The 21,591-nt window shown below is 43.7% G+C and overlaps 1 protein-coding gene across 6 annotated transcripts in view; it reads left to right on the forward strand.

Moving 5' to 3' along the window:
* Nucleotides 1-21,591, forward strand: part of MAF (MAF bZIP transcription factor) — a 191,704-nt gene that overhangs the window by 25,790 nt on the left and 144,323 nt on the right. The window lies entirely within an intron of this gene.

Genomic DNA, 21,591 nt, shown 5'->3' on the forward strand with positions numbered 1-21,591 from the left:
TTCCATGGGTGTATTCTTGATGGCCATGGTAGAAAGTGATTCCCTGTGGAGGCTGGAGGTGGCTGGAAGACCTTTCAGTTTCTGGTACGCAAGGTGATAGTGTGTCTGTTTGCAGTCATCAAAGTGTTGCATTATTTGGACTGGCCATACTGGAGTTTGGGTCTGGGGAACTGAATTCAGCCTCTCAAAACCATCAAGACTTTCATCCAGGACTGGTGCAAGCTGGTAGGTTATTTTCAAAAATTTGAATGTCTTTGATTTTAAGTCCCTGGACTGCTGGCATAGGGTTTTTTTCTTTCTTTTTTTTTTTTTTTTTTTTTCCTTTCACTTCTCCTCAAGTCACATTGTAAACTATCTTGAAGAAGCCAGTATGGTTCAAAAGTTCTCTATGTAGATCTGAATTAGTTCTTTTTTTTTTTTTTAAAAAAAAAAAAAAAAAAAAAAAAAGAAAGGAACTTACATGGTACAGTCTGGTACAATCAAGTATCATGAAGGGGCAGGGGAGCCTAAAGCTTTTGCACAGGCTTTCAAGAGCTCAAAGGCTTCTTTTCTTTCCCTGGGTATGTTGAACATCTTGAAAATAAACCAGCATGTTTCAAAAGAGAAGATATATGTGTCTGTTCAAGTAAGCATTGCATTTGGAATTGGTGCCTCTGGTTGTTAAACAGAATCCTTGTTTAACATCCTCATTAAGAACTGTGACTTGCCACCAGTTTTATGAAGATCAAGTAATTTACTTTTAAAGTAAATTAAAGCAAATTAAAGCAAATTTCTCTGTGGTGACAAGTCAATAAAACAACGGAAGGCTCAAGTTTTTCAATCACCCAACATCTGTTCCTTGTTTTCCTCTAGATGTAAATGCCCTGTGTACAGCAATAGGTGAACAGAGTGAGAGCCAACAGCTGTAATGTTGGGGGTTTTTTGTTTGGTTTGTTTTTTTCTGTTGTTCTGGTGGTGGTGGTGGTGATGGTGATATTTTGGGTTTTTTTTTCTTTGTTTAGTTTTTGGTTTGGGTTTTTTTTCCCCCCCAAATAACACTGTAAACCCTGTCCATTTTTTGAAAGGGTAATTTTGTAGTTTCCTGTGGTGACACGTTCAGAGCTCCATTGACACGGGAACGGTGACAGTTGATGGCTCTGATTCTGTGTTTTGTTGCTGGAAGCACAGTAAGCTGTTGCAGAGTAGTGTACGTGGTGAACCACTTCTCAGAAGCCCAGTCAGCACAGCTGAGATCCTCGTCTTTTGTCCAAGCCACCCACACCACCAGCAAACACCTCTGTAGCAGAGGGTACTCGGATGCTCTCTGAGCTGTGGTGGGAACTAGGTTGTATAAAACCTCATTGAAACCACTTCCACGTTGTACCCACGCTCAACCTGTTTGTCTTGAAACGTTGTGCCGGAGAGAAGGCAGCAGAGGAAAAACAGTGTATTAGACCCATTTTACATTTCAACAAGTGCAGGATGCAAACTGCAACGGGTTTGTTTTACGTGTTCTGGAGGGTTTGGCGCTTGGTGGTGTGAGAATTGGCTCCCTGCTGTGTGAAGTATCCGCATGTGGAAACGCACTGCGTGGGAAACGCTGGCGCAGTGTAAAAGAGAGGGAAAGCTCTGCTGGGAAAGTAAGAGGGGGCTGGATATTATTCACTGGGGACAGAAGTCTTTTCCCAGTTCCTCTTCAGCGGGCGGTTTGTCTTGGACAGCATAGCGTTGCCGTTTGGGGTGGTTGTGGAGGACAGGAAGCCCTTACTGGACACAGATGGAAACCCGAGAGCTCAGATCATTCCAGAAATAGCAAAAAAGGTCAGTGAAAGTCCAGACGCCTTTGCTGCTCAAACTGTCCCACCCTTCGAAATCTGCCTGCTCTAGCACATAGGTCATGGACCCCATCTTCTGAGGTGTAGGTATGCCTTTTGTCTTATGGTGTCGTCTTCTGAGTTGTCAGGTGCAAGACCTTTGATGGGACTGGTGTGCCTCACTCAGGTCTTTATGGGGCCAGGAAATGGGCTGCTCTACTTAATGAGAAACAAGTAATTAGGTCTCACCAAAATCAAGGTACCTGGCTGTGGGAAGCTGGCAATTTCTCCTTTGCTAGTTCTTCTAAAAAAAGGGCTGATAAATTCTTCACGTAGTTCTGTGTTGCTACACTAGGTTTTAATATACAGAAGTACATAGATTCATAGAGGAACTCTGAAATCTCTATTTTGTCCAAAGGTTGAGTAATGTTGTAATTGTGTCACCATATTTTAAAACAACAAAGCCAAAAACCCTATGAGATTTTGGATGATAAAAGAAATAGTAGCATTTAGTCCATCCCAATAATTTTTTTTGTAATTGCTGCCTATTTGCAGCTTGATAACTGAATATGGGAAGGTAGAATTTTAAATAGCTTCCTCTGCTTTCTTCTTGTCCACACAAAGTGATGCTGCACCGTCAGTGGAAGAGGCAGATGAGTCATCCAGCCAAGATGCAGTTTTCTGGGGTATGTTGCTCATAAGCTGTTATGCAGAAAAGAGGTGATATTGTTTGGATGCCAGGGTTCCTTCCTCCTAAATACCTCTTTTCCCTACTTTCAGTGGACTTTGGCTGGATCCTTTGCTTTCAGCTGTTGTCATCATGCTTGGGCTCATGATATCCAGGAGGTGTACGTCCAAGGGCAACGCATGGATGCATCTTTGCAGGAAAAGTGCTTCCTGGGCAGCGCTGACTCCCAGTGATCTGCAGTCAGCGCAGTGAAGGAGCCTGCTGCGGGAAGGGTCAGGAACCACTGCGGGAACGGCGATGCTGTTCCCACCGGGGGCATCCCGGCAGCTGCTTGCACCAGGGCCCTGGCAGAACTCAGGCCAGCTCTCTTCTTAAGGAAGCTCATTTAAAATTGAAAGCCTTTATTTTATAAGTGCCACAGTGGTTTTTAGATGCCAGGTAGAAACCGAGGGAATCCAGAGCCAAATTCCTTCATTGTATAGGGAAAACCGTGAGGTACAGCACAGACTGAACTTAACGGGGAGCTCTGTCTTCTGCTTGAGGCCAGGAGCCCCGGTCATTCCTGCCATAAAACAGCCTCCGAGAGGTTTCTTCTCGGGAAGGAGGTCTTCCTAAACTGTGCAGTCAGAAGCACTGAGGTCTTCCTCCAAATTGAGCAGAGATGTCTGGTCTGGTCTGGTCTGATGGGCCTGGTCCCCATTGCCTTGTCAGAGCATCTCTGCTGGCGTTTGATTAACAGCAAGGTGTTGTAGCAACAGCTGCCAGTTTTGTACTCCTTATTGCCTTTTTTTATTATTACTATTTTATGAATCTTGAGAACAAGAGGTAGGGACATACATCCTCAGCTCTGACCCTGGCATCTCCATGTCGTATTCCTCTGTATCTCTGCGCACTCCTTACTTTTAAGGCTGATCGTGTGGGTAGGGGGCAACTGCACGAAGATCTCGGAGCCAGCTGCTGCCCACTGCACGCTGCTCTTTCCGTTTCTCCTCTCAGGATCAAATCAAGCTCTCACTAAACCCAGTGGGAAAGCTTCTTTGACTTTGATAGTGGTTGTCCTGAGCTGTTACCAAAAATAGAAGAGGTGTGTTAATGCACAAATGAATTTTCCTCAAAGGCGAGCTTGTTTTGTGAGTATCTGAGCATCTCCCGTTGCCTGAGAAGCAGTCTGGATTTCTTTTGGGCTCTATGGGAGCTTTGGTGCTCAGCTCCTTCTGGGAGGTGCTTGGCCTTGGGCAGGATGTGACCTTTCTCTTTGGTGAGCCTTTCAGGGTGTTAATGCTGAAATACATTCATGTAACTGTTTGAATTCCCAGGTCATACAGTTTATCTAGAGATCTGCTCAGAGGTGAGTGTGAAATAATAATGCCTTGCACTTCCTGGATGCCTTTCATCTTTCCAAATATTTATTAATTAGCCCTCAAAACACCCCTGTGAGGCAGATAAGAGATGGATGGATACAGCTCCTTTCACGCGCCAGTGGAACCAAGCAGCTGTCTGGCTGTATAAAACAACACTGCCCGCAGTTTGGGGCAGATTAGGAAGTAGATAACAAACCTGTATCTTGTTGAGGGTGCAGAGAGACTTTAGCTAGGCAGAATTTAATTACCTCTGCTGGAGCTTGGCCAGTAAGGCACGGCTTGCCTCCCTCCTTTCATTGCTTTCACCATGGAGTCTGTAACTCTTGGGTCCTCGTCCAGTTCGAGGCATGATCTTGCACCTTGGGCTGCCTTGAGCAGGTGCAGAGCTGGGGCCAGGGAACCCTTCCTGGGACTCGGTGTGTGCCTTGTTTCCAAAAAGATTTGCCCCAGTGCCTTTTTATCCTGGCAAGCAAAGCTTCCTACCTTACATTGAGATTCCCTCTCTGGTATCCCCAGGGCAATCAGAGCTGCACAACACGAATTCCCTTTTGTTTGCTTTTGCAGCATGTAATTCTAGAGCATAAAAATGTTGAAGCTAGAACTCAAATTTTACCTATTTTGTGTTAATGCTTTTTATTAAATCTCCAGACTCTCTTTAAAGCTTCATAGAGAGCAATTTATTGTAAAGCTACACTTACTGTATTTTATGTCCACTGTAATTGCTTGTTTCATCTAATTCAGATTATATTCATGTGTAACAAAGACTAGCTCCAGATAGGAGGAGATGAATTATTAATCGAGAAAGTTTTGGAATTAAGATTTTAAACATACATACCAGATATACGTGTAATATTTAGAAATGGATCTGAAAGGACTTATGCAATGTGCTTTAATTACATTTTGAAAAGAAAATTACAAATACATCAAATCATGAAAAGGAATTGACCAATAAATCAAATCTGAAAATGGAAGTGATGGATAAATCGGGTCTAAAAAAGCAACCAACCAATATGTCAAATGCACAGTGTTTATTAAAATAAGGAATTGCTTGTATGTGTCTGAATCTGCATGCAACAGTCATGCAATTAAATACTTGAAATCCTTCAATAACAAATTGTATGTGCAAGTGTACACACATGTGCCTCTATATACATGCACAAAGTAAACACAGGTATCTTTGCAGTGTTTTGAGCCACACTAACAGCATATGATATCTGCTGAAGTCTCCTAGGTATACCAAGGATATGTTTGAAATCTCTCCATTTCAATATCCACACGTTACTAGACCTGAACAGCTCACGATTCCACCTCTTTTAAAAATGGTAATTGTTAGTATAGACAGATTTTAAAAATTCTGAGACATGCCTTGTTCTGAAAACTTTCTGCTTTTGTTTTCTGATTCTAATTGTACACTAGCAGCAACACAAACTCCTTTGGCTAATTCAAAGGATTTTGATAGACAGCTTGGGCCCAAAGCATATTTTCAAGATCAAGACTATAAAAATCTCAGTATGGAAAAATCATCATTTGCCTCACTGACTTTGATTTACATCTATGTTACAGAGCCATGAAATTTAAAATAAGATGACCTAAATTGTCCTATAATAATGTGGGCATGAACGTATACTCCTGGTGGCAGAGTTTCTCTGTCACTATACCAAATGAAATCTAGTTTTTAGTGCCAATCAGTTAGGCATCATTAACCCTTTAAGAATGTTATTAGCATTCTTACAAAGCTTTTCATCATGTAACAAATGTTTTCAGACTAAACTTGTTGAGGTCAAAGAATCCAAGGCAGTAAGATTTAGGACTTTTTTGTCCTCTGCAATAATATGTATACACTCTCCATCATGCCAAATATAAATTATTAGCAGTTGTTTTAAAAAGCTTGCAAAAATGTAGTATTTAAGTTAAAAAGTAGTCCTTTGTAAGCTGTCCCCAACTTCTACTGGGAAAATGTGCTCCTCCCCCTCATCCCTTTTTTGCTGTGTAGTAGAAAAATTGCTCTGTACATGCATCCTCGAGGATCCAGGAATGAAAATTGCTTTGCATTTGCTATTACATTATGGTGCTCTCCATTCTGATTTTTTTTTCTCAGTTCATGTTGTTCTTTTTGCAATAAGTGTATGTTTGAATTGAATTGAAGAGTAGCATATTAAAGAATGGGTTTTCATAGCTGTTTATGTCCTTTCATCCAAAGAAGTGTGAGAAAAGCAATCAAGGTTTCAGATTGACATGCTAAAGCAAGAACTATCAGAGAAAGCATCTTGCCGTTGGAGTGTTGAATATTTGCATATTTGTTTGAATTAGTCCAGACTAGACCAAGGTATTTATAGAACTAGCTTCAGCCTGTGGTCAGGCCTATAAAAAACATCTGATTTAGTTTCGGGTAAAGTAATTATTAACCTGTTCCCCGCCCCCCCTCAGCTTTTTGCCTCTGAGTATGTCAAAATGTAGCATCTGTAACCCTGACTCAGTGTATCATTCAGACTTTCCATCACTCTGTTTTTCAACAGATGGCACCTGGGTGACTTGCAGTCTTACAAGCGGGATTGATGATGGTGTGAAATAGGGAGGCCTAAAAAGTAATTGCAGAGACAGGGGAAGAAATTAGAAATTAATATCGCTGTAGCCTCACATGGAAGTGAAATTCTCAATCGGTAGCTTTTACATCAAAAGCGGTGTTTGACTTGTAGTTATTGCAATATAAATAAAGGGATGTAGGCAGTGGTATTGTGTTCGGTAATTTTTCTCGCAGGCATTTGGGATGAGCTTCCCATGAAAGATAAGTGAGTAAGAAGCTGCATGACTAGCTGCTCCGCTGCTCGCAGAGAGCACCACATCCTTCAGCTAGGATTTGGGAAAGACGTTGTTGTGCAGCTCAAGTAAAACATCCTGTGGGTTTTGGTTCTAAAGAGCTCACGATAACATTTTGCTGATGAATCAACGTGGCTCATGAAACAACCTGGATTACTCACTGAGACACTCAGTGTGAATGTGTGTGAATTCAGGCTGGGTAAACAGTCAGTTTTAAGGGAAGGATGAGAACTTAGGAAATCAAGAGTGCAGTTTATGTGACCGACTGAAAGATATTCAAGTGCTATTGATGAATCTAAGCAGTTTGTCTAATGAATTTACATAGTAATAATAATGCAGAGAGTGATTTTCCCTGTGAAAGGGGCAGTGGGAGCGTAAGGGGTAGGCATCATGGGCTACTTCATTGCTGCTGCTGAAAATCCGCATAAAGAATTTTTGCTAGGGCATGGTTTAAAGCACCGCCTGCTGCCTTAGCTTAGCTCTGAGGTAATTCAGTGTGAATCCTGTGTTATCAGTGAATTCAGTCAACTCTGGGTAATGGGTGCTCGGAGTCCTATTGAAATTCCCATGGGAACATGTTCATCTGCTCTTGCTGGATGTGTGCTAGCACTGTGGTGCAGCGATGGTTTTGAAAGCAAGTGTGGCTACAACGGGTGATTTGCTCTTTCATGGACTAGCTCTTCTGCTTTTGTAGACCAAAATCCCCACGTAAATAAAATCTGAAGTTGATCTCCAGCCCCTATGATTTCAGTAAGACTCAGCTTTATGTGTCCAAGTATGGACTTAACACTTTAATGAATCAAGATCTAAAGTCGCGTCTTAGTAAGACTAACGCTCCAGAATGAAGAGGTTATTTGCCTGTCCTCGTGGAATCCTTTTTGGCATAACACATTTTGCATCTATATGTAAATTCACAGTGGTGTATGAAATACTTTTCCCTATCATATACTGTCTCTGTCACTACCTTCTCCTAACCTTTATCTCAGTAGAAAAGAATATTTAGAAAAGTACACTTAAAAATGTGTGCTACGAACTTACTGCCTGAAAACATAGAAATTGTTTTAACTAAACCTTTCTGAGGCTTAAGGAACTTCAAAAAGAAATTGGGAATCATAAAAAATTCTGAAGGTATTTCTGGGGTTTTTTTTGTTGCTGTTTGAAAAATGAAAGTAATGGCTTTACAATACGTGCACTGAAGAGATGAGGCTTTTGTTCTGACAGCTTGTACATCAAGTTTCAGCATGATGGGGTTTGAAATGGTAAAAGAATTTGATAAAACAAGATTTTGGGGGCCCATTCTCTAAAAGATTCCTGCATGCCGCATGAATTCAGAAAAAAATGTGGAAATGGAGTGGATTTTTTTAACTGTATGCAGCTGCTGAGTGCAAAATGTACTTTGTGATATTGTCAAGGCAGGAATTTTGTAGTAATATCATCACTGTTGAAATCAGCTTATTTGCTGCAGTTCTTCAGTATTTAGGCATAGGGAAACATATAATTTCAGCCCTTCCCCAGTACAGAGAAGAATGTTTTTGAAGTTTGATTAGTTTCTTGTTTTCTTCAGCTTTCCATTTTTGTACTCCTCCTGCATTTCCCAAACAGCATGGCAATACCCAGTAAAATGTAAAAGTTTTTTCAAAGTGGTTTTTAGAAGTTTTTGCACGATGTTTAACATCACTGGGATGAAATATGTCGCCGTCAATAAGCAGAACAGAAAGCTACCCTTCCCGTATTAGCTGTTATCGCCTAGGTCCTGTGTCCCGGTGCTTGGGGCAGAGGGTCCGTGGGGCTCCAGCAGCAGCTGGAGCAGCAGATACAGGTTTGCACGATGTGAGCAGTTCCTTGGGAAGAGGCAATGCCAGACTGTGGCTGAGGAGAGTGTGTATGTGGCTGGAAAATTTAGGGCAGGTATTTTGAGAAGCAGAGCTGTGATGCTCAGCAGGAGCACGGGGCTAGTGGGGGGACGGGGCCAGTCCTGCTGCAAGCCAGGAAAAATCCATTTCTTCTGCCCGGTGCTAAACACTTGGGTGGTATGAAGGTTGGGGGACATCCCCTGTCCTCACCTCGAGTCGAGAAGAAGGTGGAAGGCGAATAAACCTGCTCTGCCCTCTGCAGTGATCCAGTCTGATGAGTTGGGTCCTTCCCAAAGAGGGGAAGAGCAGAGCCCAAATTTCGGGGAGGAGAGGGAAGGGGCTGGAGGCATCGAGGCAATATCCCTATTCCCTTCTTCTCAAAGAGCTTAGCAAAACAAAATAGAGAAAGAAAAGCCTCCAGCAGCAGGGAGTGAACGGCTGGAATTTCCTTCATATTAACTGAGCTTTAGGCAGCAAGCCTTAACATGGAGAATTATTTTTAATTAATAGCTTTTCCCCTACTTTGGAGCTCAGCGGGAGGATCTTCTTTGCATTGCACAAGGAGAGGAGATAGGAGCAGTCCTGGTTTTGTAACTGATAACTATTTCAGGCCAACTGCATTGCCTGGAATAACTTTGTATTCAGAAAAAGAACAAAATGTTATATCAAAAGATACCTCCTTCTGGTTCTTGGATTTAAATTGCCTCTCCAGATAAACCCACAGCCTGGCCAGAAATGTGTTGATGGATTTTAAGAGTCTCCTGGCCAAATTATTCTCTCTCTCCCTCCTTCTCTCTCACCTTTGTGTTATCAGCATGGCATTTGGCCCGAAGAGGGACCTCTCAAGGATGCTGAGCAGCCCGGGCTGCGCCAGGGTCCAAGGGCACGGGCCCTGTGCCGGGCAGCGGGGCCCTTCACCCACACCAGCCCAGCTCCAGATGGAAAAAGAGGCAGGAAGGTGTTGTGAATTTGTATTACTTTAACACAATGGGTTTGTTCAGAGACAGTTTTCAGGCAATAAATGGCTCCTTTGTGTTACTTCCCTCCCCGCGGTAGCTTTCGAAGCTGTATATGTGCATATCATTTTGCCTGTGTATTAACAAGCAGGAAGGCTCCCTGGCTTCAGCCTCCCTCCTCCTCCTCCTCTCCCTCTCCTTCTCCCCATCTTCCAACACCCTCCGCTCCAGCACACAATTCAAACAACATTAGCAAAATAAGTAATGAGTTTATGGGGGGGGGGGGGATCCTTTCTTTTTGCTTCTTTTATTCTGAGGACTGTAAAAGACTGTAGCACATCTTTTTATGAGCGGCTTCATGGGAGTCGGGACATTGGCTTGTTATACTGTGGCACTGTAAGAGGGTGATCGTCATGGACTATAAAGTAACGGGAAGTCTCACAGCCCCTCCAGCTCTGTAACACAGTAGCTTGCTCACATAGGAGAGGGATTTATAGTGTCGCCTTGTATTTTTTAACATATTTTTTCTGCTTTCTATTTACAGCCTAGCCCAATGGTTCTTGCTTTGTCCTCTGTCTCCCTCCCTTCCTATTTTAATTTTGTCTGTTCCTTTTGGTGCATTGGAACCCCAGCATGGTCCAAAAACCCGTCAGTTTAGGTGGAGGAGCAGCACAGATAAAGGTTGAACTTTGAGGTGTGCACATCCTCCTTCAAGCTCTGTGTCTTGCATAAGTAGAAGCAAGTGAGGGATAAATATTTGCTTTTCCAGGCTGCAGGGAAAGCAAGGAGAGGATGGAGCTGGGAAGGAGAGCAAAGAATATGAAAAAGAGTGTGTTCCTTGTTATCAAACTTGTCAAGCTATTTTCCTTATGAGCGTTTGTTAAAGCCCAGTGTCTTTCTCTTATTTAAATAAGTATAATCTCTGAAGGAGTTTTGAGTTGCAGCTTTTCAAAGCAGTGGGGTGTAGTTCCGTTTTATTAGCTGTCATTGAAGATCTGATGCAGTCATGTCGGAGGCTGTAAATGCCTCGATGCTGTCAAGCCAAAGCGGTTGCGAGCAAGGGTGGGTGCCTGCCGTCCCTGGCACTGCCTTCAGAGCTGGAGTCCTCCAGCTGTGGGGGCTCACAAGCGGCATTTCCCAAATTTTGGACTGGGTTCTGTGGCATTGGTGGGATGACTGTGTCCTGGTGTGGCTGAAGCATTAGTAAATGCAGAATTAGTATGTACCAGACAAAGAGGGAAGATTGTGAATGATGCAGGCGTTGCCTTAATAATTAAGCAGCTTTTGGGAGACATTGTCTCTCTGTTAGCATCGGAGCCTGGTCCCCAGATCCCTTCCATTTGCTTTGATAAAACTGTGTGGTGTTGCACTGCTGACCATGGCTCGGCTTTGGTATTACCCGCTCCCACTGAAACTCCCCCAGAAGCTGCAGCACCGAGTTAACCATCTGGGGTCAAGAAGAGGGCATTAAACATAATCAGTGGCTCCCTTAATCTTAGGAGGGGATTCCTCATTTGCTTGAACGTGTGTGCTGATCAAAGTGTGATAGGAGCTGGGATGCCATACAGTAACAGCTATTTCCCAGGAAGGGGTTTGGGTTTTTTTTCCCCCTCTCTTTTAATTTAAGAGCAGAACGGAAAAGCACCAGGAATTTTGAATCATTGGAACTTTTCCTCTTGTGGTTCAACTAATGCAGTGTCTGGAATCAACTGCACCTGACCAGTGCTTATACATGTTAACTATCAGCTAACATAATCTGAAGCCCTAGGAAAATAGGTTGTAGCACAGATGTAAGACACTGAAGGAAGACAGTAATTTTTTCCTGTAGATGGGAAATGCATATGTTGCCTCACTCACTTGTCATTACTGAAACTATAGGTAGGGACAAAAATAGAAACTACTGACAGCTTGATTTCTTCATGCTGGCACTGAGCTACAGCAGAGCTCTACAAGACCCTATAAATATGCAAGCGAAGGGAAATCCTACACAAGTGCTATCATAGTGCTATAGGACTGAATAGAATTAGCTTTATTGCAACCAAACAGTATGGACAGAGTCTGCTTTTCAGAGCTTCCCTATCTCGTGAACAATGTAAAATGTGAACCAAAGGCAGCTAATCTGGCCTGTTTACTGGGAACAGTTCCAAAATATATTGTTGGAAATGACTAGAAAAAGCTTTGCACTGCACAGCCCTTATGGTGCAGCCCTTTCTTCCTTTTAAAGTGAAATGTCCTTGCGGAAACTAAACACTGTAAAAAAAAAAAAAAAAAAGGAAGGGAAAGGGATCACTGTGGCTTAAAGCACTTATTAAAATTTGTGGAGGATGCAGTATGCATTGAAAATGCTCCCCCTCCCCCCAAACCTAAACCAACAAAAACAAGCCAACCCCATGAATAGCTCTTCCTAGCTTCCTGCACATTGAATATGTATGTTAAAGGACAAGGAGCCAAGATTCGCTCTGTTTTGCTTTGCTTGGAATATTTTTGCTCGTTTGATATATGAAAGTCAGGGGCTATGCCAAGGAGAGGCTGGCGAGCTGGCCATCGCAGAGATTTCTGCAATGGTTCACAGTGGTGTGCAGAAGCAATATGTATCCCACTGTGTAAATGATGCTTCCTGCACCTATGAGTAGGGTTCAAAAGGTTTGCACGGCAAGAGGAGAAAAAAAACGGCTGCTGGGGCTGTGAGTGGAGTAGCTGGAGTGAAACAAGAGTCAAGCAGAATTTAGGGAAGATGGACACCCAAAATTGGGAATGACTCCTTAAGCATGGACTCCTGGAAGTTTTCATCGTTATTCTTCTGTATTGTTCTCGACAGAAGACGTTATTTGTGCCATCTCATGAGCCCTGCCAAATATGTCTCCTCTCAAGAGGACTCGGTAATCCTCTTACTTTCATTCACATCTCTAAAGCGTCTACGTCTCCCTCATTTTTACAAGCTGCTGTTTTAAGTTTGCTTCATGATTTAGTTGCTCTCACTTCTTTTTTTTTTTGGAGGTGGAAGCTGATTGTGAGCTCTTTCTCCCTTGTTAGAAATGAGCAGTGTACACAACTACAGAGTAAACATTTCTGTCTTCCTCCTGGTTCAGGCAAAAAACCTTGACCCCTGTGCCGGTGGAAATGAAACATTTCCAAAACACACAGGCGACTGAAGATGTGGCTGTGTTTAAACCCCTCTAATTCAAACACAGTTATCCAGGAAACATGACCAGAAGATGACTAGTCCCCGACGAGAGGTTTAACTTGGTAGCAATTTGTTGGGTGACTTGTACGGTGTTGTTTTATGGCCTGTACCATGGAGCCCTTCCTCTTAATATGCACGATAAGAAAAAACCCGCAGAAGTTTAGATTAGAGTAAGGCTCAGGGATCAGGCTTAGCTGTGATCTGGGGTCGTTGACTCTCATACCAAATCGTGTCACCTTCATTAATAACTGAACCATTGACCCTGGAACTCAAGCAGCTTTCCTCTGGTTTCCTAAAATCTGGAGGCTTTATTCTGTCAGCTACAAACTCTTAAGGGGCAGGGTGATTCCCACGGGCTGAGGATTTGAACCTGTCCTGCTCCTCAGCTTTTCCAGCCTAAGCTGGTTCTTGGCTTTTTCCACGTGGGTGTATCCTACCCCAAACTGCATTGTGCAGTCAGTGCTGTACAACTTGCGCTGTGTGGGGCTGAGCGAGGGTGGGCGGCGAAGCGGGGGTCCTGCCTGCCCAGGGATGCTCGATGTGGGGCTGTGTGTTACACCTGGACCTTTAAATGGCATGGAGGCAGCATTGCCCCTACCTCTTCAAGGGCTTTGGTGAAGAGGTGATCTTCTCATTGAGAAAGATGACCTTTCTAAATTGGTCTGACTGCTGTCAGTATTGGTAGCAGGGGCAAGGAGACAGACCCATTATCTCGTTGTGCTGTCCCACGCACCGGGCTCACCTCCATCCCTCCCCCAAAATCTCTCCAGAGTTGCTAGAAGTGGAGAGAGAGCAGTGGTTTAATTTTCTGTTGTCTTGCCAAGTAAGAATGGGATTAAATGCTCTCAAGGTCTCTGGACTATCACTTTACCCAAAACATCCATCCCAAGCATTCAAAGAGGCATAGAGACTCTGCATAGCTATTTATTTTAAATGCCTGATTAAAATTTCATGAAAACAGGAAGTCAGGGGAAAAGAATAGCTTGCAAGAACGACGAAATCCAGGGCTTTGTCATTTTTAGCTCAACAACACACAACAATGAAGAAAAAAACCCCAACACCCAGCACGTTCAATTGTAAGTAAGGGATATTTTCACAATCGTACTGAGGCCACTAATAGCGTATTTTGTCATTGGCAGGGGAGTGCACGAACCAAGAATGAAACCAATTTTTTTTGCTTAACTTATTACACAATTTTGATTCTGTTTATAAATTGTCACCTTAAGGTAACCTAAAGCTGCTGTACTTAAACTCTGCAAACATTAAGATTTTTTAAATTTTTTTTTTTTTGGATACTACATTGGTTTTTCTTCTATCTCAGCAGCAATAAATATTGCAATACCACATCCTTAACAGTGCTGCAGCTCTTCTCTCCTGGTATCTTTCTGGCTTTTCCATTCTTAAGCATATCTAATCATCCAAATAAACGGCAGGGGGGCAGGGACAAAAGACTGTTTTTTCTGAATATGTCACATGCAAAGGGTCTTCATGTTTTGTCTGTCTTCTAGAGAGCGTTGTTCTTGTGTGTAGCTTCTGTCCTTCTTTTATGAGGAAATACTCTCTTTGCTGAAAACGTATGAGTCAGGAGCAACATTTAGAAAGGCTGCATTACAAAAGGATGTAGAGTCCGTGGAAGTCTCCTTGCCTTTCCAGGCTTTGGGTAGCAGGACCTCTGTTAACAGGCTGCAAATGCCCCTCGGCCATTTCCCAGTACCTTTGTCATCTCGGCTACCCGTAGGTAGTCACGAGGCGCTTACGAACTAGCAGGTGTCCCGATCTGCGCCCCTGTACCAATCCCGTCAAAAATAGATGGATGTTAAAATTCTGTATTAGCCTCTCGCTGCAGAGGCAGCATATGTAGGGTTCTCAGCTAGGGCGTGCGTTGGCTCAGGATATGGTATAATTATGATAGCTTAATGACAAAATAAGTTTTCACTTGCCAATGTCAAATTAATCCTGTCAGAATATACGTCACTGCGAGTGCGTTGCTCAGTGTACCCTTACAATATGCATAATACCGTGTCTCCTTGCTTCTGCTTCACATCATGTGGTCCTCTTGGTGCAGATGCTGTTCAGCCACTTAAAGAGCTGTAACACTACCAGGGGAAAGAAGAAGAAGAAAAAAAAACCAAACCCAAACCAGTACGATATACTGGAATGAATATAATGATCCTAAGACCTTGGCAGTTTTCCTTTGTACATCGTTCTTGCTGCAAACAGTCACAGCTTTGTGGATTCCTCTATTATTTCAGGTGTAAAAAATCATATTGAAATTTGATGGGAATTATTGCTAGAGGTAGTTTATTGGCTGGCTAGATGTCTATGTGAGTAAGAGGTAGCAGGGAGCCCACAAATGACCTTTTCCCTTTTTAGATCGGTCCATGGCCAGCTGGACATTTGGTATCCTGAGGTGAAGAGTTTTTTAAATTACAGTTTCACAGCTTTGCCATTTTACAGGACCGCAAGTTCCCTGTGTTAACTCATTGTATCGAAAGGAACGGGGGGAAAAAAAAAATCAGCTGCTGCGGATTGTCCCTTACGCATTAAGAAAGCACAGCAATAATCGCTGGGAGACGTTTGCAAAGGAAAATACCGTGTGGCTCGGTCCATGCCTGCACACTCCAGTCGTCCCCGCTGCGTGCCAACATGTCACAGGTGCACACCACAAGGGACAATGCAGCAAATGTAATTGGGAGGCAGGTGGCGATAGCTTGGACTCTGTAACACTTCCATCCCAAGGTGCACTTGTGCATCTGTTAGAAAGTGAAGTCATTTTTTCTTTTTTTTTTTTTTTTTTTTTTTTTTTTCCTAATTCAGTTGGTTTAACAGAGATTTGAGCCATAGGAAAACATTCCCCAACTCCTAAATACAACAGCGAGAAAGTTACCAAAGGTCCTTGGAGACCGGGAGTGATGTGGGGTGGTGGCTGCTGAGCTCAGGGAAAAAGTGAGGGCTTGTAGGTTGACGTAGAAGCGGGTCAGCTGTTTTTAAGAAACTTGACAGGTCTTTTCCCTCCTTCACTATCGCTGTAATATCAGCACAAGGTTTTTCTGTTTAGATATCAGCCTTTTGTAATCACATTAGCACGGCGTGCTCTGGCCGGGCTGCTCGCTCGCATGTGCTCAGCCTTCCCTGCATCTTTCCAAGAGCCAGAGCCGAGCCTCTCATTATGGGAACCTTTGTATTTCTGCTCCAGGTCCTAACAAACGGTGTTTATTCCCTCTCTAAAACAATGAAGGGACCCCAAACGCTTGTACTCTTGTAGGGAGCCTGAAAGCAAATCTTCCCGAGCCGAACTGCAGCGATCTCTGGGGTGGAGTATAACAGCTATAGCGCGGCGTACAGAATCCTGCTATAGGAAAGGGCGACCAGTGCCAATTCTGGGCAAAACTGTGGGGAATGGGACTCAAATGAGCACACATGCAATGTTGCTGATGGGGGGAAATGAACAGCACAGTACTACAAAAATGCACGTAGGTTTTAGTAGCCTTTGGTGGACAAAATCCTGCTTTTATATGAAGGATATGTAAACAAGACAAACAACATAAAAAAATGTATCACACGTTTTGAATGCCAAATGCTTCCTAATCCCTGGGAGAGGATTTTCCCTGGCTGTGTCAGTTCCTAACTACACTGCTCAACTCTCCTTTTAATCTGGAGTTGGATCCTGCTGTAATCCACAGCTATGTGGAGCGGTTTGGATGTGGAGCCACTGGGAGGGTCCCTTCGCTCCTCTCCCAGGGTCTCTCCAGCCTCTCCCGGCGGTCTGCAGGCTGTGTCCTCCCTCTGTGTCCTCCCTCCCGCGTTTCAGAGCGACTCCTTGGCTGGCAGCGTGGCCAGGTTAACTGAGAGTGTAAGGTTTTGATAACCTGCAGCAAATGTTTTCTGTCTCCCAGAAGAGTGCTGTGCTGGAAAACAATTTCCAGAAGACAGAAGCAGAGATCTGGTTTCATTTTTGGTGCAGCTACTACAGTTCCTAGCTGTAAACCCTTATCAGTGGAGTCCTTGTATAGCTGCTCATCAGCAGAGATCCTGCAGGCGAACGCAGTATTATTGCTTCATCCCATGTGGCTTTTTTTATCAGTGCTGTTCTGACTTCTAAACCTTCTGGAGACACTGTAATTGGGTACTTTGAGTGGCTTGGCTTCTTTTACAGCACAAGTTAAGTTTTTAGACTGGGCTTTGGAAATAAAATAAAGTGATGTAAAGTAGAAGAAAACTAAATAATAAGATGTAACTATCAGAAGGAAAGAAATAAAGATCCTAATAAAGAAATCCTGTTTTTTGGAGTGATCTAGGACAGCTGATGGAGATTGACACTCTAAGTTACATGAATGTTTTAAACGTGTAAAGAATCCTTTATAGATTCAGCTGTGTTTGCTATCATGCACTTTCCAAATTGGGATACTGCAGAGCAGATTGTGAAATGATGATTTACATGACTTGAGGATTTTGCTCCCTGTGATTAAACACAATAGCACTTCCTTTGGTTCCCTTTAGAATGCAGTTTTTAAAATGTACTTAAATGTGTGTATAAATGTGTTGAAAATACAGGTTATTTCAACAAGAGTAAAAGTATCAGGCAGAAAGTGCATTACTGAGTGCTGTGTAAAGTACAGCTAAGCACCTCTAGAATTGCGGCATTCTAAAGGTGGAAATAAATGTTAAAATTACAACTAAGAAAAATATTCACTGTACCATTTTTTTCTGGCAGGAAAGTGAAAACATGGAGTTTTGTTGGCTCATTCTTCCTTTTGCAAAGGATTTAGTGTTGAGCTTTTACCTAGCTACATGATATACTGCAGTGAAATGCACAGAAATTTGGGATTAGATATGAGTTGTAACATCGAGTAAATTTTATGTTGAGAAATTTAGAGCGTGCCAAACGGCTAGCTGCACGGACAAAAGACTAACATGAATAGGTTAGAGAATTATTAGCCTCTAATAATAGATGATATACTATATATCAAGTAATGACTACTTACTATCCTGCATTTATCTGTTACATGATGTCCTTTTTAATTACCTACCCTGCCACCACGGAGGCCAGCAGCTGGTGCAAGAAACACTGCAAAGCTCGTGCCTTCTTCCTTCGTAAAAGGGAAATATACTCACAGTCTGTGTCCTTGTAGTTATTAGACATGGGTTTCCCGGGGGGGGGGGGGGGGGGGGGAAGCATCTGAAGCATGTCTTTTTTGGACAGGAGTTTTTAAGGAAGGTTGTCTTACTGAAATCTTTTTCAACGTGCTTTGAGCTGATGGAAAGCAACACTCCACCAACTGACCCTGACTGTAGCTCTTCCCCTCAGATTTTTATTCCTTCTGCTGCTTGTCTAGGTGAGAATCAGATAAAAATAGATTGTTAGATTGCCGTAATGAGCATTCACCATCCTTAATTCAGTAGCACAGTATAGCAGGGGGAGGGCAGGGTTTTTTAACTTGGTTTCCTAAGGAAATGAGGCATATAGCATCCCACCACCCACCCACCTGGACCCAGTCTTCTCCTAACAAGGTGTGAGCACCTTGCAGGTGGGTTTGAAAAGGGAAGGACGTCTCAAACATTACAGAGTCCTCAGGAAAATCAAAGTGAGTGCAAGGAGAAGCTCCACGTTTGTGTCTCTTCTGGGACCAGGTAAATTCAGTCTTTATCCCTGCTGACGGCAGCCCACAGCCAGCTGCATCCCCTGCCTGCTGGGGAAGAGCAGGATGGAAGGAGCTGGGCTTTGGGGTGGGCAGCCCAGGGTATAACCAGGGGAAATTGCCTCTCTTCTCACAATTTGTGTTTTGGTAGGAGCATAAATTTTCATGTTGCACTAATTCTCCCCAGTGTAATGTGAGCGAAGGCAGCTGCCCCTGATGAAATCAGAGCAGAAAGAGGAGCTGGCTTGCTCTCTGGGAGCAGGACAAAGCTCACCTGAAAAGTTTGCTGCTGTGCTTTTGGACCTGCTGTGCTGCCGTGGACCCTTCCACTGCTTTGCCCCCCAAAGAGCAGCTCCCCTCTGTGCTCCCCTCCTTCCATCTGCTCCCACACCTACTGCTCTCAGAGCTGGCAGCACATTAATAAAAAAATGTAAGTTTTATGGGACAAAGTAAATAAGGCAATTCATATATCATTCCTAAGACACACAGAAAGGAGGCAGAGAAAAATAACCATCCAATATTTTATATGAGGATATTTCCATGAGTCAGCTCGTTTTCAGGTTTCTGGGCTTCCAGCTGCAAGCTCTGCTGTGTTGGCTTATCTTCTACTTGAGGCCTGGCATGTGCCAGAAGTAGCTTATAATTGGCTGTGTTTCCCTTTTGTAAATGGTAATAATAGGGCCTTTATCAGCAGAGAATGGCGAAAAATTTGGATGTCTTTAATTTCATCACAACTCGTAATTTTTTTCAAGCCTAATATTACACGAATAGATCCCAGAGCTCCTTGCTCTGGTTGCAGAACTGGCAGCAAAGGGGGTGATTTTCATAGGTGGGATATTGAACTGCCCTTCAAACGTTCCCTAAGCGGTGGCCCTAGGACTGAATTTATCCTTTAACCCTTATGACGTGTGGTTCATTAACCTCTAGGCTTATGGAAAATTGCAGTTGTTGCTGCTCAGCTTGGCTGAGAGGGGCTGATGCATTTCTTGTGGCAGCCCTGGTGTTTATTGCAGGGCAAAAATGCGAGGCATTTACAATGTATTTTATTCATTTGAGGTTTTCAATGAACTCACCTCAGTCTTCTATGCTTCTCCTGAGGTTGCTTCCTGTGGATTTCAAAATTACTAAATTTAACTGGGGGGTGGGGTGGGGTGGGGAAAGCTGCTCATTCAATGTCTGAAGGCAGCTATGTGAGCTTTAGAGAAAGTGAATTTTACATTTGTACATGGGGGAAGAGTTTGGTTGGTCACAGGCGTAGGAAGGATGTTGCAAGATTTTTTTGGCCAGTCACAATTTGAATTTTGAATGAATTCTGTCAAGCTGGTTAAAAAAAAAAAATAGTATGGAAATACATCGTTTGGTGCATTCAAATCACTAATATGTTTGAGGTGATCTGCAATCTGCTCAGAGATGTCCTGCAAATAGGAAAGATTTCACATCTGTTTAATATATTCTTTTTGAGGAATTAATTGTCCACCGGCACCAACAAGCGTGGGGGATGGAGGAGTGGAATGGGAGCGATTTGCAGTTCTTAGTGGGAATTAGTGGCATGACTATACTATAACAATCATAATTAAGCTTTGTACTTGAACAGTGCCTTTCCTTGGGGAATGTCAAGGCACTCTGTCAAATTTATGGGGAAATCCCAGGGAAATAAGTGATTTCCCTGCAGATCTGCAAAAATCCAGTGGCGGAGCTGCGAGTGGACCCCAGGTCTCCGTGCTCCTGGAGGCTGGCTCCAGCTGGCAGCAGCAGCTGCCGTACCCCTCCATCATGGCCCGGGCAGGACTCGGGGGGCTCCAAGCTTGCCAGTGCCACGCAGCGCAGCCCCGGGGGTGCTTTTGGGCAGTGTGGGTGCAGGTGGGTGCTGGGGGTGCCCTCCCCTGGTGTGGGGGTGCCCGCAGGGCTGCACAGTGGGGAGAAGGTGCAGGCAGGGACAGGCAGCGCACAACAGAAGGGCCCTTTTGGCAGCAGCCTGGGCTTAAATGAGCTGCAAATAACAGTGGGAAAAGGTACTCCAGCATTGTGTATCCTTAGGGAAGTCCTGACTTCTCCAGGCCTCAATTTACCCACCGATATATACAGTTATTATGATGTGCTGCAGGAGGGCTTGTGGAAATGGATTCATTATGGCAAAAAGAATGAAATATTTGGGAATCTTAGCTAGAGATGTGGTGCATTCACCATCTTTTGAAGTTTTTCGAGGCTGAAGCCCTTAACAGTAAAATATGTCCTACTTTATCTCAACATCTAGAATTCATGCAAGAAATATAGGGGGAAAATATTTGTCATGAAGGAGGAGCTGATAAGATGATCACAGGGGTCTGTTCTGTTTAAATGGCACAGATTCTGCAGGGATTTTAATGTTCCAAACACGCTTTGAGATCTTCAGAGGCAAGGTCCCTTTGGACTCAATAGGATGAATTAGCCTCCTCGAGTAAGCTGATTTGAACTTTGGGCATAAGACAAGGAACGCATGACATTATTATTATTAAGGGTTGGTTTGTTCCCTTGGCTGTTTCACCGGTTTGTGCAGGCTGGTAAAAAACCGAACAAGTTCACTGGACTCCACTGGCAGAGCAGAGCCCACAGTAAGTTTTTCATCTAAGTGCCTGCAGAGGATGACAAAGTGTTTAAAAGACAACTGGACTTGTATTATTGAGCATGTTAAAAGTAAATGGTAAAACCTTAAATGGTGATTTGGTGTTTTACTGGAACCGCTAAAGAGATTAAAAAAACTAGCGACTCCATGCGGAAAAGCACAGCTCCAGCAAAAATACCCGTATTTGTGCTGAATAAATCCTCTCCCTCCTGGGGGCAAGCTGAGTGTGAGCAGGTATTGGCCTCTGTTGTAAGGTCCAGGCTGTGCACCTGGCTCGAAGACAGGCAAATGACTGTTTCTGGGTGCGTGTGAAGGAGCCTGCCAAGAAGCAACGGGCAGTGCTCCTCTGGATGGGAGCACGTGGTATTTGAGCAGGAGCTGAGTTGTTGCTGCTGCGCAGAGAAATCCCTCCCCTCTGCCTCGGGATGAGGGGTCCCGGCAGCAGCATTGCAAGGGGCGTCACTGTCCCGTGGTGCTGCTGACATCTCCGCGAGCCTCAGGGCAGAGGCCCAAGGGTATCCCACCAGAACTGGGACAGTTGGCAATCCTCGTTCTTGTGCAGACTGTGTGAAATGCACACCATTCCCCAGAGCTTACAGGCACAGTTACAAACGAAGCAAAGATGGCAGGAATGACATTCCCTTGCTAATTATAGTATGGTCCCATCTGTATATTTGGTGTTATGTCACCGACTCCAG

Source organism: Falco punctatus (assembly GCF_963210335.1).
Source record: "Falco punctatus genome assembly, chromosome: 14".
Classification (NCBI taxonomy): Eukaryota; Metazoa; Chordata; class Aves; order Falconiformes; family Falconidae; genus Falco; species Falco punctatus.